Genomic DNA, 15417 nt, shown 5'->3' with positions numbered 1-15417 from the left:
ACATTCACTGGGCGTAATACCCAGATTCCTCCTTTGAACCACTAAATTGTGTCACCTGGTCTATTTGGGGGTTTGACCAGTCTATAAAGGATCTGTCTGTGTCAGTGTCCATCAGAGGTTCCCCCAGGAGACCAGGGGGAGAGAGTTTGGGCTTTTGTGAGTGGTAGACACAATTCTGAACTTGATGCTGGGAATCGGAAGTCTGGTACCTAATCTTGCCACCCCCTGGCTTAATGATCTTGGGCGTGTCACGTGACCTTTCCAGGCCTCCATATTTTTCCTCTTTAGGGTGGACATCATGGTCATTGTGAGGATTAGAAGATGATCCATGAAAGTGGACATGGCATCAGACCTGTCCCTGAACGGATGGTAACTGTATCCCTATTTACATACCCTGTATGGGCCTCAGTTTTCTCATATATGCACCGGGGATCATCATTTCTGCTCGACCAACTTTTCAGAGGTGATGTCAGAATGAAACAAAACTCTGCCCAGGGAAGTGCTTGGCAGGAGACAGTACAGCATCAACTCATGTTCTGTGTCTCGGGGGCTCGATTTTCCAGAATCCCACACAGTTCAGGGGGCTTTGGCCTGACAGGTGTGCATGTTAGTTAAAGAGAATGCTTCTGCTTTGTGGAGGCTGCTCCTTTCCCAATTCCTCTTGGTGGCCGGAAGACTGTTGGCTGCACGGTCTGGATGCAGAGAACCTTGTCCAAGATGAGAACCAACTGAGCCGGGTCGTGGCTCCCAGCCTCTCCTTTTTGAGTCAAAGAAGGAATGATGAATCACTTGAGGCAAAGGAAAAATGATGAATCCCCATGCAGTGCCTTAAGGGACTAGCCTTTGTTTAGCCTTGGTGCTGTCTGTGTGTCTACAGGGGCTCCTTCTCCGTTCTTGGGTGCGTGTGACTTTTGGAGAGGGACAGGAAAGGAGATGGGGTGGGGCAGTCAGGGGCCACGGGGCCTGCCTTGGGAAGGTGTGGCGTGTGGAGCAAATGCATGGGCCACATCATCTTGGGAGGAGTTTGCCAAGAATGTGTCTTTACACCTTCCTAGCTGTGAATCTTGAGAAAATTACTCTTTGATCGCTGGTTTCCCCTGTTTCCGATTTGGGCAGCCATGTCTACCCAGCGTGCTTGTTGTTGGAATTAAATCTGAAACCGTATGTGGATGAAGTTGAAAGCCATTTTTGTAAACTTCAAAGTACCAGCCTAGTTAACATGCTTCGTCATCATCTTTGTCAAGGTCCTAAGGAGGAGGCGCAAGGGAATTATCCTCGCCTTTCTGTCTGCCTGGGCGAAATCCAGACCTGCTTATGGGTCAAGAGAGCCAAGTTCCGAGAAGCAGTCCTTGGAAAGGAAGCTGTTGGCAGCTGACTAATTACCAGGGAGGAAAACAAAAATTTGCAATGTTGTTGCAAAGGATGGGGTCCAGGGTCCTGCTGTGTGGGGGTGCAGAGGGGTGAGACCTCTGAGGAGCCTGTGAGGTCCAGAGGCTTCTCCAGAATGAATGCTCAGGGACTTCTGCACCTGGGTAAATCAACCAAGCACTGTGTTAACGTCAGCAAAGTTATTCTTGTACCTTGTGCCTATGTACTTACTTCAATCTACAGAGAAAACGAGGGATCCCAGTGCCTGAAGGAAAAAATGGTTCTGTAATCTATGAAGTCAAATCACAGTTGATAGCAGAAAGTGACACGAAACGGGAACTAGGAGAAATTAAGTTGCAAGGTATAGATTTCGTCCGACTAAATTAGAGGTAAGCAATACCCACTTCTCTCTTAGGGCCCACGCTCCAAATAAAACGGATGCTTGTTGGGGTGTGTGGTTTCTTGTCGGCCGCCCTCTGATGTGTCAGGTACGGCGGGCCACAGGGTGAGCATCAGGATGGAAATAATAATTATTTTTTTACAGCAATGTCTTCTCGAGCTTCAAAGAGAGAGGCCTCTCTCCTTGCGCATGCAAATATCAATTTGGGAGCCGAGGAAGGTAATTTTCACATGCAAATGCGTGTAAGTTGAAATAAGCAGAGGCAATGAACAGACTGTTAAAGAAACACAGTCTTCCTTGTCTTCCGGTACAAAGGAGCAAAGGGCTGGAGGGAAGCAGTGACTTCTTGAAGGAGGAGAGGTACGTACCTAGTGAGTTTCTGTGCTCACCTCCCTTGAACGCGTCTCTGTTTCCATGGAGCTTTCCAAGAAGTGCTTTATTGAAGTGTTTGTGTAAAGCGTTTTATTATTTTTTTGGCAGAAAATACGGGCCATCCACTGTGAAGTGAAATATGTGAGTGTGGAGTCCCAAATGACGTCAGAACCTACTCGTCTGCCTCCTGGCTGCGTGGCCTCATCACAGGGTGCTGTCGGGATCAATGGGAGTCCACTGTGAGGTCCCAAGGGGAACGCGGTGGACCACAAGCCACAAGCCCAAGGGAGAAGCAGCAGGTGCCACTGCATTTTCTAAAACATCATTTTCTATGCTAATCCCTCATTCAAGCATCTCTCGTAGGGCTCTCCCTTCCCAAGTCACACCAAGACTCTGGAGTCCACGGATAACAGGGAGCTGTCTGCCACCAGAGTCTGAGAATGCCTTCTGGCCCAGAACCTCTGCCATTCCAAGCCATCCTTGGAACACTGGAACTTTCCCAAGCTGCCAGAGCCCTGTGTGCCTAGATGAACTTCAGTCACTCTTTCTTTTGCTTGCGCTGGTTTGCAGAACAAAAGGAGCTCTTCCGTCCTCCTCCCCTTCCACACGTATACTGTTCTCCCCACCACTACCAGCTTCGGCCAGGAAATCCTCCTTTTACACTTTGATGTGTCTGATCAAGACACTGCTATTTCCGAATCTCTCCCCGGGATCCTTTGGGGGACAGATGCCTGGAGGCCTCACAGGAAGACTCTGCCTTTGCCCTGTCCAGTTCCTCCCCGGGCACTGTGAGCATAGGCTAGTTATCTGCTGGACCACCAGAGGGATGGGAAAGGCAAGAAGAAATTAATTAACATTCCACCATAACCTGATGCACCTTCGTATGTGTGGAGAGTCATTGCCCATGTAATGAGGGTAACTGCTCTTGCTTATTTGCCATCCTTGAACAGGTAGTTAAAAGACTCCCCCTGACCCCTTCTTTCTTTCTTTTTTCAAATAACAGTCATCTGTGTTAAGTCACACATTAAAATAATAACAGATTGAACATGGTAGGAATATTTTGTCAACTCCAAAATGTAAAGAATCATACAACATCACCTTTTTTTCCAACCCTGACCCTTTTAACTCTGTGATTCTCTGAGTCTGTAAAGAAGGAACAACCGATCCCTACTCTGGCCCTCTGACACCTCTACTTAGCATCTTCAAAAGTTTCGGCGGTGCCATTTTGAATGGACTCATGCACAAGGGGTTTTAAATGTACATTCCAACAAAATGTCATGGTAATCTTAGGGAAGGGCTATTGAGAAATATACCCCTGCAACATTTCCCACATCTTCTTCTTTTGGTAGCCTAAAAATAGCCAAGAGGATTTCACTAGAATATTGAAAACTCTGACCACAGCAGAAAGAACAGAAATTGAATGAGAAGATGTCTAATCTCTGGGCAGGGGCAGAAGGGGCTCTCTCATTTTGTGCTTTGTCACCCATGACCACTAAAGCCGTTGCCAACTGCCAAACCCTTAGCATTGGTGAGGAGACACGTGACAAGTCGAAGCTAGTTTTCTCTTGTAGAGAAAGAAACTGTTGTTTCCTTTTCTCCCCCCCACCCCAAAGTTATTCCAATACAAGACCCTCCTAGTAACACTCAAGGCTCAGTGGCCATCAGGAAGCTGCTTGGCTTAGCTGCTTGGACCTTGTCCCAGGGAGGTCAGCCCATGTTGGTTTGGCTTTGTAGGAGTTTCTGAGCTCAGAGATTTTGGTAATCTCACAGACTTTTCTAGTGATAAAAGGAAGCTTTGGGTGACAGAAGCCTAGCTGGACATCGGGTCAACTGACTTCTAGCTGTGACCCCAGCACTGACCAGCTGTATAACTGGGAGAAGCCTTTAGAGTCTCTAGCCCAGTTTTTCATAGGTGAAAAGTGAGTTTATATAGATGCCACAAGCCCTTTGGATTTCACTTTCAGTGGTCTTTCAGTCAAAAGAACATGATACAAGGGAAGATGGAGTAAATGTACTGTTTCTATTCCTCCACTAAGTCTGCTAAATACTTTGGATGCTATATATGAAACAAGCATAAGATGACCCCAAAAGGTGGAGGAAAGGGCATTTCAGCTAAGGACTTTGAGACCTAAGGAATTACTTGTTGGTGAGCTCTCTGGGTTTTCTTTTTGCCTCAAACATTCCATAGTTGGAGCTGAAGATGCCAGTCACCTGGAAATGCAGAGGGAATAGAAAAGAAAAAAACTTCAAGAAAAGCCTAAGGACCAGGAAATAAGCAGCCTAGTAAGACAAAAGATTTTCTGACAATAACCACTCTTCTCCACCCAAACATCATGCGAAAAACTACAATTCCACTCTTAGCTACACCAGCAAAGACTAGATGGGGAGTGGACTTCCACACTTGCAAAGCTCTAGTGAGGTACCCCGACAGCCCCGCATGGTGGTGTCAGAAAAGGCCCAAATAGAGAGCCAAGACTTTCATCCCCTGTGGTAATGATCTCCCACCCCATCACAGTGTCAGTGGACACCGTATGGGGAGCTAGAACTCCCACTTCCCACTTAGCAGTTGTGATGGGCCCTCCCCACCTTGTGTGTCAGCGCAGGCCAAGTGAAGAACTTGGACTTATATCTTACCTGGTGGTAACAAGATAAACCAATCTTTCTCTTGCCAAACTGAAATCAAAGAAAACCAGCTAAGGTGGAAGGTTGAAATAAAACCCAGAGTCTCAGGACTAATACAGAATGCCCAGAGCTCAATAGAAAAATCACTTGTCATACCAAGAACCAAGAATTTCTCAAGTTGAATGGGAAAAGAAGCAATCGATAGATGACAACAACAAAATGACAGAGATATTGGAATTTGCCAAAAATTTTTAAGGGATCACAATTTTAATAATTATGAACATACTCGAAATTAAAAAAAAAAACATAGAAAGCCTCAGGAAAGAAAGAGAAACTCTCAATTGAGAAATAGAAGATATAAAGAGGAACCAAATGGAAATTGTAAGGATGAACAATACAATTAATTGAAATAAAAATCTCAGTGGAGGGATTCAACAGCAGAACAGAGGGGACAGAGGCATAAGCGAACTGGAAGATAGAAAACTAAAAATTATGCAATCTGAGCAACTGTGATAAAAAATAAACCTTAAAGAATTGAAAAAGAACAGAGCTTCTGGGATCTGTGGGATTATAACAAAAGATCAAACATTTGTGTTACGTGTTATGGAAATCCAGGAAAGAGAAGAAAAAAAAGGTAGGACTGAAAAAGTACTGTAAGAAATGTTGCCTAGAACCTACAGATCCAAGAAGCTGGGGGAAAAAAACATTAAAAAAAATCCAGAATAGGACAAACCTAAATAAATCTACACTAAGACGCAAAATTAAACATGTGAAAACTAAAGGCAAAGAACAATCTTGAAAGCAGCCAAAGAAAAATGACACATTGTCTATAAGGGAAAAACCAGTAGAATAACAGTGGATTTCTCACAAAAACCATGGAGGCCAGAAAGAAGTGGCACAATATAGGGCTGATTGAGAAGAATTATCATCCCATAATCATATAGCTGGCTGAAATATCCTTCAGGAATGAAGAGAAAGATCAGAAGTAAACTAAAATAATCTTTCTTTTTTAATGTTTATTTCATTTTGAGAGAGAGAGAGAGAGCAGGGGAGGGGCAGAGAGAGAGGGGAGGGACACAGAATCTGAAGGAGCCTCCAGGCTCTGAGCTATCAGCACAGAGCCTGACGTGGTACTTGAACTCACAAATGGTGAGATCATGACCTGAGCTGAGGTCAGATGCTTAACTGACTGAGCCACCCAGGTGTCCCTAAAATAATCTTTCACCAGCAGATCTACTCTAAAGGAAAGACTAAAAGAAGTTTTTTACATAGAATGGAAATGATAAAAGAAGGAAACTTGGAACATCAAGGATGAATAAAGAACACAATAAACAAAACTATAGTAAATACCATAAACTTTTCTTCTTCTCTTAAGTATTCTAAATTAAGTTTGATAGTTGAAACAAAAATTAAACACTGTTTGAAATTATTCTAAATTCTTCTAGAAAAAATTACTTAAGGTGATTATGTTATATATAGCGGAGATTAAAAATACATAAAGGGATGTAAGTCTCTATGCTTCCCTGAAACTAATAAAATGACTGTGATAAGCCATATGTTTATAATACCTACAGCAACGATTTAAACAACTATACAAAGAAACACAGTAAAAAAAATCAGTACAGATACGTTAAAGTTGAATTCTAAAACAAGTTGGTTCAAATAACTCACAGCAATTCAGAGAACAGAAAACATAAAAAAAACTGAGAGAACAAGCAGAAAACAAAAAAAAAATTAAGTGGTAGATTTAAGCAGTAATTACATTAACTATAAGTGGTATAAATATGTCAACTAAAAGACATAGATTGGCAGAATGAATTAGAAAAGATGGCCTAACTGTATGGTGTTTATAAGAAACTCACTTCAAATATGATGACATAGGTAGGATGGAAGCAAAAGGATGAAAAAAGATGTATCATGCAAACACTGATACCCAAAATGAAGAACTGGCTATCAGATAAAGTTGGCCTCAAAGAAAAGAAAATTATCAGAAATGGAGGACTCTGTAGAATGAAAGATGGGTCAGTCCACAAAGAAGACATAGCAGTCTTAAATGTGTTTGTATATGCACCAGACAATAAATCTGCAAAGTATGTAAACAAAAGCTGACCAAGAAACCAGCACATTATATTCAGGAGCCCTCAGAACATGTTCCAAGTTTGACCATACCTTGGGCCACAAAACAAGCTTCAACAAATGTAAAAGAATTGAAATCATACAGTGTGTTCTCTGACCACAGTGGAATCAAAGTAGAACTCAATGATAGAAATGAAACAGGAAAATATCAAACAATTGAATACTGAAGAATGCACTTCATTTTTTTAAAGTTTATTTATTTTGAGAGAGAGAGAGAGAGAGAGAGAGAGAGAGAGAGAGAATGAGCAGGGAAGGGGTAGAAAGAGGAGGAAGACAGAAGAACTGAAGCAGGTTCTGTGCTAACAGCAGAGAGCCCAGTGTGGGGCTTGAACTCATGAACTGTGAGATCATGACCTGAGCTGAAGTTGGATGCTTATCTGACTGAGCCACCCAGGCACCCCAAAAATGCACTTCTAAAAATCTCATGGGGTGAAGAGGAAGTCTCAATGGAAATAAAAAAGTACATTGAATAGAAGGAAATGAAAACACAACAAAATTTTGTAGGATATAGATAAAAGCATTGCTGAAAGGAAAGTTTATAGCATTTCATGCGTACATTAGAAAAAAGGAAATGTTTCTAATCAATAAACTCCCACCTCAAGAATTTAGAAAAAGAAGCAATAAAAAGGAACAAACTATTGGTACATAAGATAACACGACTGAATCTCCAAAGAGTTAATGCTGAGTGATAAAAGTGGATCCCCAAAAGTTGTATACTCTGTGATTCAATTTATGTAATATTTTTACATAATAAAATTATAGAAATGGAGAAGAGTGAGTTAAAGGAGGAGTTGGGAGCTGGAGAGAAGTGGGTGTGGTTATAAAAGGGCAGCATGTGGGATCCTTGGGGTAATGGAGCTGTTCTGTGTCTTGAATGTCAATATACTGGTTTGGAGCTATCATTTTACAAGAGGTCACCATTGGGGGAAATTGGGTAAATGATACAAGGAGTTTCTTTGTATTATTTTTTGCAAGCATATGTGAATCTGCAATTAACTCAAGATTAAAAAAAATCTAAATTAAAAATTTTAAAAGAATGTGAGACACAATAATCGGTGTTTAGAGAATCAGTGAGTTCTGAAGTTGTGTGTGGCTTGACATAAAGATCCCTGAAGGTCCCACCATAGATGACTTCACCTGTGCAGCTTCACTTGGCACCCATTCTCCCTATCCCCTGCCTTTATCTCCACTGCAGCTGCCCTGGGTTCTTTCTATCTTTGATACATGCCTTACTTTCTTCTGCTAAGAGTCTTTGTTCTGGCTGCCTTCCCTCCGCTCTTCATTGTTCAACTCTCACTCATCCTTTAGATCACTTCCTTAGGGATGACCTCTCTGACTAAGTAAAATCATCCTCCCATGGCATCCTATGTCTTGGGACCAGGCTTTTTTGTCACATTTAATTTCTGGTTTTATTTGCTTAAGGTCTTCCTCCCTCACTGGTCTGTAAAGTCAATGGGTGTGGGGACTGGGTCTACTTTGACTCTCCACTGTATCTCTAGCATCTAGTGCTATGCCTGGCACATAGTAAGCAGTCACCACATATTTCTGGAGTTAATGAAAGGGTACAATGAGGAGGATTACTCAACTTTCAACTTCCAAACTAGCAAGGTCTTCAACACTGTTCAAAATCCAGGCTCAATCACCTCACTTCTCTGGGTGACCTGCTATGCCAGAAAAAAGTCAATGTTGCTTCCTTTGAGCTCTTCACACCTTCAGTTAATCCTGACCAGCCAGGAGAAACACAGGGAAGTGACCATCCTTACATGGCCATAGTAGAACTCCAGAAAGAGGCAGGTACTCAGGGAGATGTGCTCAGGGAAGACCTATCTGGCATATGGGCAAACTAGCCTTCCCTGGGTGGAGGGTCTTCCCCAAAAGAAGCTGCTCATTTCGATGACTATAGGAATTAGTATGGATTGATTCATTACAGCTGTGCACTTCTGTGATGATTGCCTATGTCTTGGGGGAAGGGTGCACCCTCCCCAAAGACTGGAGTTAAGACTGAATAAAATACAGAGTATGTTTGCCCTGTTCAATGCCATTCTGCTGCCTCCTAGCCCAGCTAGCTTTTCCCCTGTTTCAAGGTAGCTCTACACCATGCAAGCAGACTCACTGATGTTGGAAAGCAGGGCTGATTCAGGGCTATCTTAGAGTGGTGAACATGAGGCACCTCCCCTTGTCACCATAGATACCAGATCATCCTACAACATAGCCCTTTCCATACTGTCTTCAATCTGTCCTCCCCCCACCCCCACCGCCGGCCCAGTAGAGTGTAAGCTTTCTGAAGAAAGGGGCAAGCTTGGGGCACCTGAATGGCTCAGTTGGTTGAGTGTCCAACTTCAAGCTCAGGTCATGAGCATCCTTCAGCTCAGGTCATGATCTCATGGTTCATGAGTTCAAGCCCCACACCAGGATTGCTGCTGTCAGCTCAGAGCATCTTTGTATCTATTGTCCCTCTCTCTCTGGTCTTCCCTCACTTGTGCTCTCCCCAAAATATATAAATTAAAAAAAAAAGAAAAGAAAAGAGGAAGCTTATCTTATTCCCCGTTGTATCTTCTGCTTCAAAGTCTGTGATATACGAGGTGTTCAATAAGTGTTAATAATGTGAATGAGTAAAACTAACCCGTACTGTCTCTTCATTGGACTTTCTTTTCAGGTTTTTGTGTTTTGCCTGGATCTCCATTGAGTTGGCCTCACTCCCTCTACTATTCCCACCCATACCTGATGCCCCATGTCTATTTCATGTTCTGCATTTAGACTGAAAGTAGCTTAACTAGTATTAGCTATGGGGGTGGGTTGGAAACTGTCCACTTAGTTTATAAATTGAACCTTGGTCCTCTTAATAGGCAAAGTTTTTCAGTAAGTATCGAAGGAAGATTTAAGTAAATGAAAATTTACTGTACCCTTTCTGTGTGTTGGACATTATATTCCACGTGTGTTGTCTTGTCCATCCCCATGTTTTCCATTTTCACAGAGGAGGAAACTTAGGTTCACAAAGATAAGCACTTTCCCTTAGGCCATACAGCAAAGGAGCAGGGACCAGGTATTCAAATTCAGATCTGCTTTATACCAGGAAGCTAATCCTAGGATATCTTTTAGAAATTTTTCTGACAATAATTTTAGCTCGAGGAGAAAGACTAGACACTGTTTTGTGACCTTTCCAATTATTTGACAAGCCCAGTGCTAATCAGCCGAGTCAGAATGATGACCTTAGGACTGCTTATGCCCCAAACCATCTTCTGATGAAATGATAAAATGAGACTGCTAGGCTAATTAACAAGTCTGAAAACATTATGTGAGTTCCAACGATGCTTTTGCTTCTGGCCCATCCCACACCTTCCCCAAATAAGAAAGCAACTAATTTGCAAAACTCTTGCTTCTGTGAAGCAGCTGTGAAAGTCACTGACATATATGATTAGCATGGAATTAATTCCTGTTGGGGAAGCATTATTACCATCCCTAATGAGGTTTAGGAAGTGACTCATACTGTATATGAAGGAAGGTGTATATTATGCTTTTAACTCCAGATGAAATGTGTGAGGTATGCCATTTTCAACACAAAGATTTATGCTTGGGGATCAGGTGTTCATGGCAACTTGTGTGAGGTAGGTTTTTCTCAGTGATTTGAGACTTGGAACAATTCATGACAATGTAAATGGGTCTCTTTGGTATATTTCCATGTTTTCCCTTCATGGGAAATTCTGTGTGTGGAAGACAGTTATAATCACTTTACCCCCTTAAATTAAATGTCCTCTAACAGAGCTATAAGTTTTATCATTTGTTTTGTTTATAAATTTAAATGAAAAAAGAAAAGAGGAATTAAGGCTACTGTAGTTAAATATGGAAATGATTTATTTCAATTACAGAAAAATAGCCACCCATAACCTTTTACCTCATAGATAAGGAGGGTTAACTGAGTTATGTATTTCCTTTCAGGTTGTTACTATGCACATAGCTTTGTTATTTAAATAAAATCACAAAATACATTGAAATTTACATCTTGGTTTCATCACATTCATAATTACATGATTTTTAAAAAAAAATTTTTTTAACGTTTATTTTTGAGACAGAGAGAGACAGAGCATGAACGGGGGAGGGGCAGAGAGAGAGGGAGACACAGAATCGGAAGCAGGCTCCAGGCTCTGAGCCATCAGCCCAGAGCCTGACGCAGGGCTCAAACTCACGGACCACGAGATCATGACCTGAGTTGAAGTCAGATGCTTAACTGACTGAGTCACCCAGGCGCCCCCATAATTACATGAATTTTTTTCTCACAGAAGTACTTCATAGACATCCTTTTAACATTTCACAATATTGTATGGATTTGCCATAATTTACTGAACTATTGCCTTAATGTTGGATTTTACATTTGTTTCCAATTTTTCACTGTTATAAATAATGATGCAGTTTATATCTTTACACAGTTTGCTTTATTTTCACTTTAACTTATTTCCATTGATTTCCTAAAAGGGGAAATACTTGGCCAAAGTAAGTTTTGGATAAATTTTAGTTCATACATAAATGTTGCTGAATAGATTTTTCTGAATGTCACTACTCGACTAGAATTATATCCAGAAAACAAATCTGTTAAATGAAGAAAAAATGAGAACAATTTTAGAAAAACCAAAACTAAACCATTTGTTGTCTTCAAGCACACACTAAAAAAGTACTAAAGCATTTCCTAAGAGAGAAGGAGAGTTACCTCAAATGGCAACATGGAAATGTGAGAAGATATAAAGAGAAATGGAAGATATGTAGGTAAGTCTAAATGAATATTGACTACATAGAATGATAATGATTTAAAACTCATGAGAACATATACATAAAACAACACACAAAAGATGGGAGCAAGGTAATGGAATTGAAATTGTTAAAGTTCTAGCATTACCTGGGAAGTGATCCAAGTACTTATCTCTCTGATGCCCTAATAAATCAAAGATGTTTGTTGTAATCACTGTGTAATTATTAAAGAAAAATAAAATATGTAACCACCAAGGTTGTAATTTCCAGAAGGAACTGGAAAATAATCTTAAAATGCTTTATTAATTCAAAAAGTTGCAAGAAAGGCATATAAAGGATGTAGAACACATATAATAAGTCATAGGTAATAAAAACCCAAGATATACCGGGAATTATATTAAGTATAAATGGTCTAAATACTTCAATTATAAAACAAAATCTCTCAAGCTGAACAAGTAAACACCTTACATCTAAGAACACAAAAGAACTGAAAGTCTAAACTAATAAAAAATAACATGATATAATTATATAAAACAAAATAGACTTTAAGGTAAAAGGCATTCTTGGAGATAAAGAAGGATATTTCATAATGATAAAAGATCAATCAGCCAGAAAGATTGAATACTTTTTTTTAATGTTTATTTTTGAGAGAGAGAGAGAGAGAGAGAGAGAGCGTGAATAGGGGAGGAGCAGAGAGACAGGGAGACACAGAATTAGAATCAGGCTACAGGCTCCAAACACAGAGCCTGATTGCAGGGCCCGCAAGATCGTGACCTGGGCCGAAGTCAGACACTCAACTGACTGAGCCACCCCGGCACCCTAAGACTGAATACTTTTCAATTTGTATGCACCCAATAATACAACATCAAATAGCTGATGCAAAAATTGCATATTTAAAGGAGGAAATTCACAACCATACTGGCTGATTTTACATGTTCTCAACAACAAGCAAACAAAAACAAATCATTAAAGGTATATAAAATTTGAACATGATTTACCATCTGTACAAACAACTTCAGAATTCACATTATTTTTAAGAGTACATGGTATAGCAATATCAAAGTTGACCATACACTCAACCATAAATCAAATCCTAACAGAATTCCATGTAGTAAAATTATAGAGTGAAATAAAGCTAGAGATCAATGATAAAGTTTATTATAAAGCCCCCAAATGTTTGGGAACTAAACAATATATGTCCAAATAACTCAAGGGCAAAATTAAATCACGATGGAAATTTAAAATTATTTTATGAAATGAAAATGAAAATGTGGCACACTAACGGAGGCAGGAGGTAGTTAAAACCATGCTTAAAAGAATAAGTCCATATGTCAGAAAAAAAAGATAAATTGAAAATGAATCAGCTATTGATTTTATTGATAGAACATAGAATAGAAAGTTTAAAAATATTAAGTTAAAAGAAAGAAGAAAGGATATAATAATAATTACAATAGTAGAAATTGGTCAAAGGTGGAACAAATATACAACAGAAAAAGTTACAAAGCTATAAGTTGGTTCTTTGAAAAACTAAACTCTTACCAAGTGTGATTAAGAAAGAGAGAAGACACATACTGCCAATATCAGGAATGCAAAAAAGGAATTACCACATATCTTACAGAAAATTACAAAAAATAGTGAAAGGATATTGTGAACAACTTTGTTTCAGTAAATTTCAAAATTTAGGTAAACTGAGAAATTTTCTAGAAAAATACAACTTACCAAAATGGAAACAGGGAAAAAAATTCTACACTTGATCTTAGCCAAAAGGCTGAGAAGTGATCAGGGAGAAAATTTCTAAAATCTATATAATTCTCTATAGATTAAATAAGTTGATTTTGTAATTACAAAAATTCCCACAAAGACATCTCTTGACATGCTGGTAATTCTTCCAGGCATTTAAAGAATAAATAGCACTGAATGTGTACAAACTTCTCTAAAAAATAATATAAAACAAAACAGAGAACGTATGTCATCTTGTTTTATGTGGCCAGTACCTTGAAACTAGATCATGACATGAACATTTATAAGAAAGGAAAATTATAGGCCATTTTCAAGGACATAAAGCCAGGGCACCTGGGTGGCTCAGTTGGTTAAGCATCTGACTTCAGCTCAGGTCATGATCTCATGTGAGTTTGTGAGTTTGAGCTCTCTGCAGTCAGGGCAGAGCCCTCTTTGGACCCTCTGTCCCTCTCTGTCTCTGCCCCTCCTCCACCTGTGCATGCACATGCACTCTGTCTCTTTCTCTCTCTCAAAAATATACATTAAAAAATATTTTAAAAATATGTAAATACAAAAATTGTAAATAAATCTTAGCAAAATGAATCCAGCAATATTTAAAAAGACAATATGTCATTTTGAATTTGGGTCCATTCCAGAAATATAATATTTAACCTTAAAAAAGTAATCTATGTATTTTACCACATCAACAGAATAAAGGGGAAAAAATGATATGGTACTTTCAATAGATGCAGAATCAGTAGTGATAAAATCCATTCCATCGCTGATTGGGCTCAGCAAACAGGAAATAGCAAAAAAAAAAAAAAAAAAAACAAACCAAAAATAAAAACCCAAAACTTCCCTAAGCTTATAATGAGCAAAGAATCATAGGAAAAACTATACTTGATGGTATAGTATAGAAAACAACTCCACAGAGATTAGAAAGAAGACAAGGTTTGTTATCATCATTTCTTTTCATTGTTGTACTGGTTGTCCTAGCCACTGCAATAAGGGAAGAAAAATAATAAAAGTACAAAGACTAACAAAGGAACAAATAAAATAACAATTTCAAGATTACATTGATTGTGAAGTAGAAAAATCTAAAAGGATTTACAAATGAACTATTGCAATTAATAAAATTTAACATCATCACTGGATTAAAGATTGATGTATAAAAATCAGCGGCATTTCAATATATCAAAAACAAATAAATAATGGTATTTAAGAAATACCAATTATAAGAGTCAAAACATCAAATATCTCAGAATAAATCTAACAAAAGATGGACATGACCTCAACATTAAACACTATAAACATTATTGAGAGAAAGAAGACATGAATAAATAGACGGTTATTTCATCGTCAGCAGTCTGAATTATGTTCGCCTCCAAAATTCTTATGTTGAAGTCCTAACCCCCACTACCTCAGAATGTGACTCTGTTTGAAGATAGAGATTTTTTTTTAAGTTTATTTATTTATTTTGAGAGAGACAGAGCATCAGTGGTGGTGGGCAGAAAGAAAGGGAGAGAGAGAATCTCAAGCAGGCTCCATGCAGTCAGTGTGCAGAGCCCCATGTGGGGCCCGAACTCAGGAAAACATGAAATCATGGCCTGAGCAGAAATTAAGTCTTATGCTTAACTGACTGAGCCATCCAGGTGCCCCTAGAGATACAGATTTTAAAGAGGAGTTTAAGTTAAAATGAGATCATTTGGGTGTGCCCTAATCCAATATGACTGGTGTCCTTTTAAGAAGAGTAAATTTGAACACAAGTGGGTACAGATGCAAGATGATGTGAAGACACAGGGAGAACACTACCATCTACAACTCAGAAAAGATGCCTGAGAATAAACCAACCCTGCTGAATCCTTGATCTTGAACTTTTAGCCTCCAGACTGTGAGAAAATTAATTTCTATTGTTTAAGCTTCCCACTCTGTGGTACTTTGTTACGGTAGCCTTAGGAAACCAAATACATCCATATTTGTAGATTAGAACACTCAGTATTGTAAAGATGTCAGTTATCTCCCATTTAATTTGTAGATCTGATGAGTGTGATGTTTCAGTC

General features: G+C 39.4%; 1 pseudogene; it reads right to left on the bottom strand.

The window, feature by feature from the left end:
* Positions 1 to 13329: 13329 nt before the first annotated feature.
* Positions 13330 to 13418, bottom strand: LOC115517560 (annotated as a pseudogene).
* Positions 13419 to 15417: the final 1999 nt, after the last annotated feature.

The sequence above is a fragment of the Lynx canadensis genome, chromosome B3 (assembly GCF_007474595.2).
Source record: "Lynx canadensis isolate LIC74 chromosome B3, mLynCan4.pri.v2, whole genome shotgun sequence".
NCBI classification, from domain to species: domain Eukaryota; kingdom Metazoa; phylum Chordata; class Mammalia; order Carnivora; family Felidae; genus Lynx; species Lynx canadensis.
This window is presented reverse-complemented; position numbering and strand designations above follow the sequence as displayed.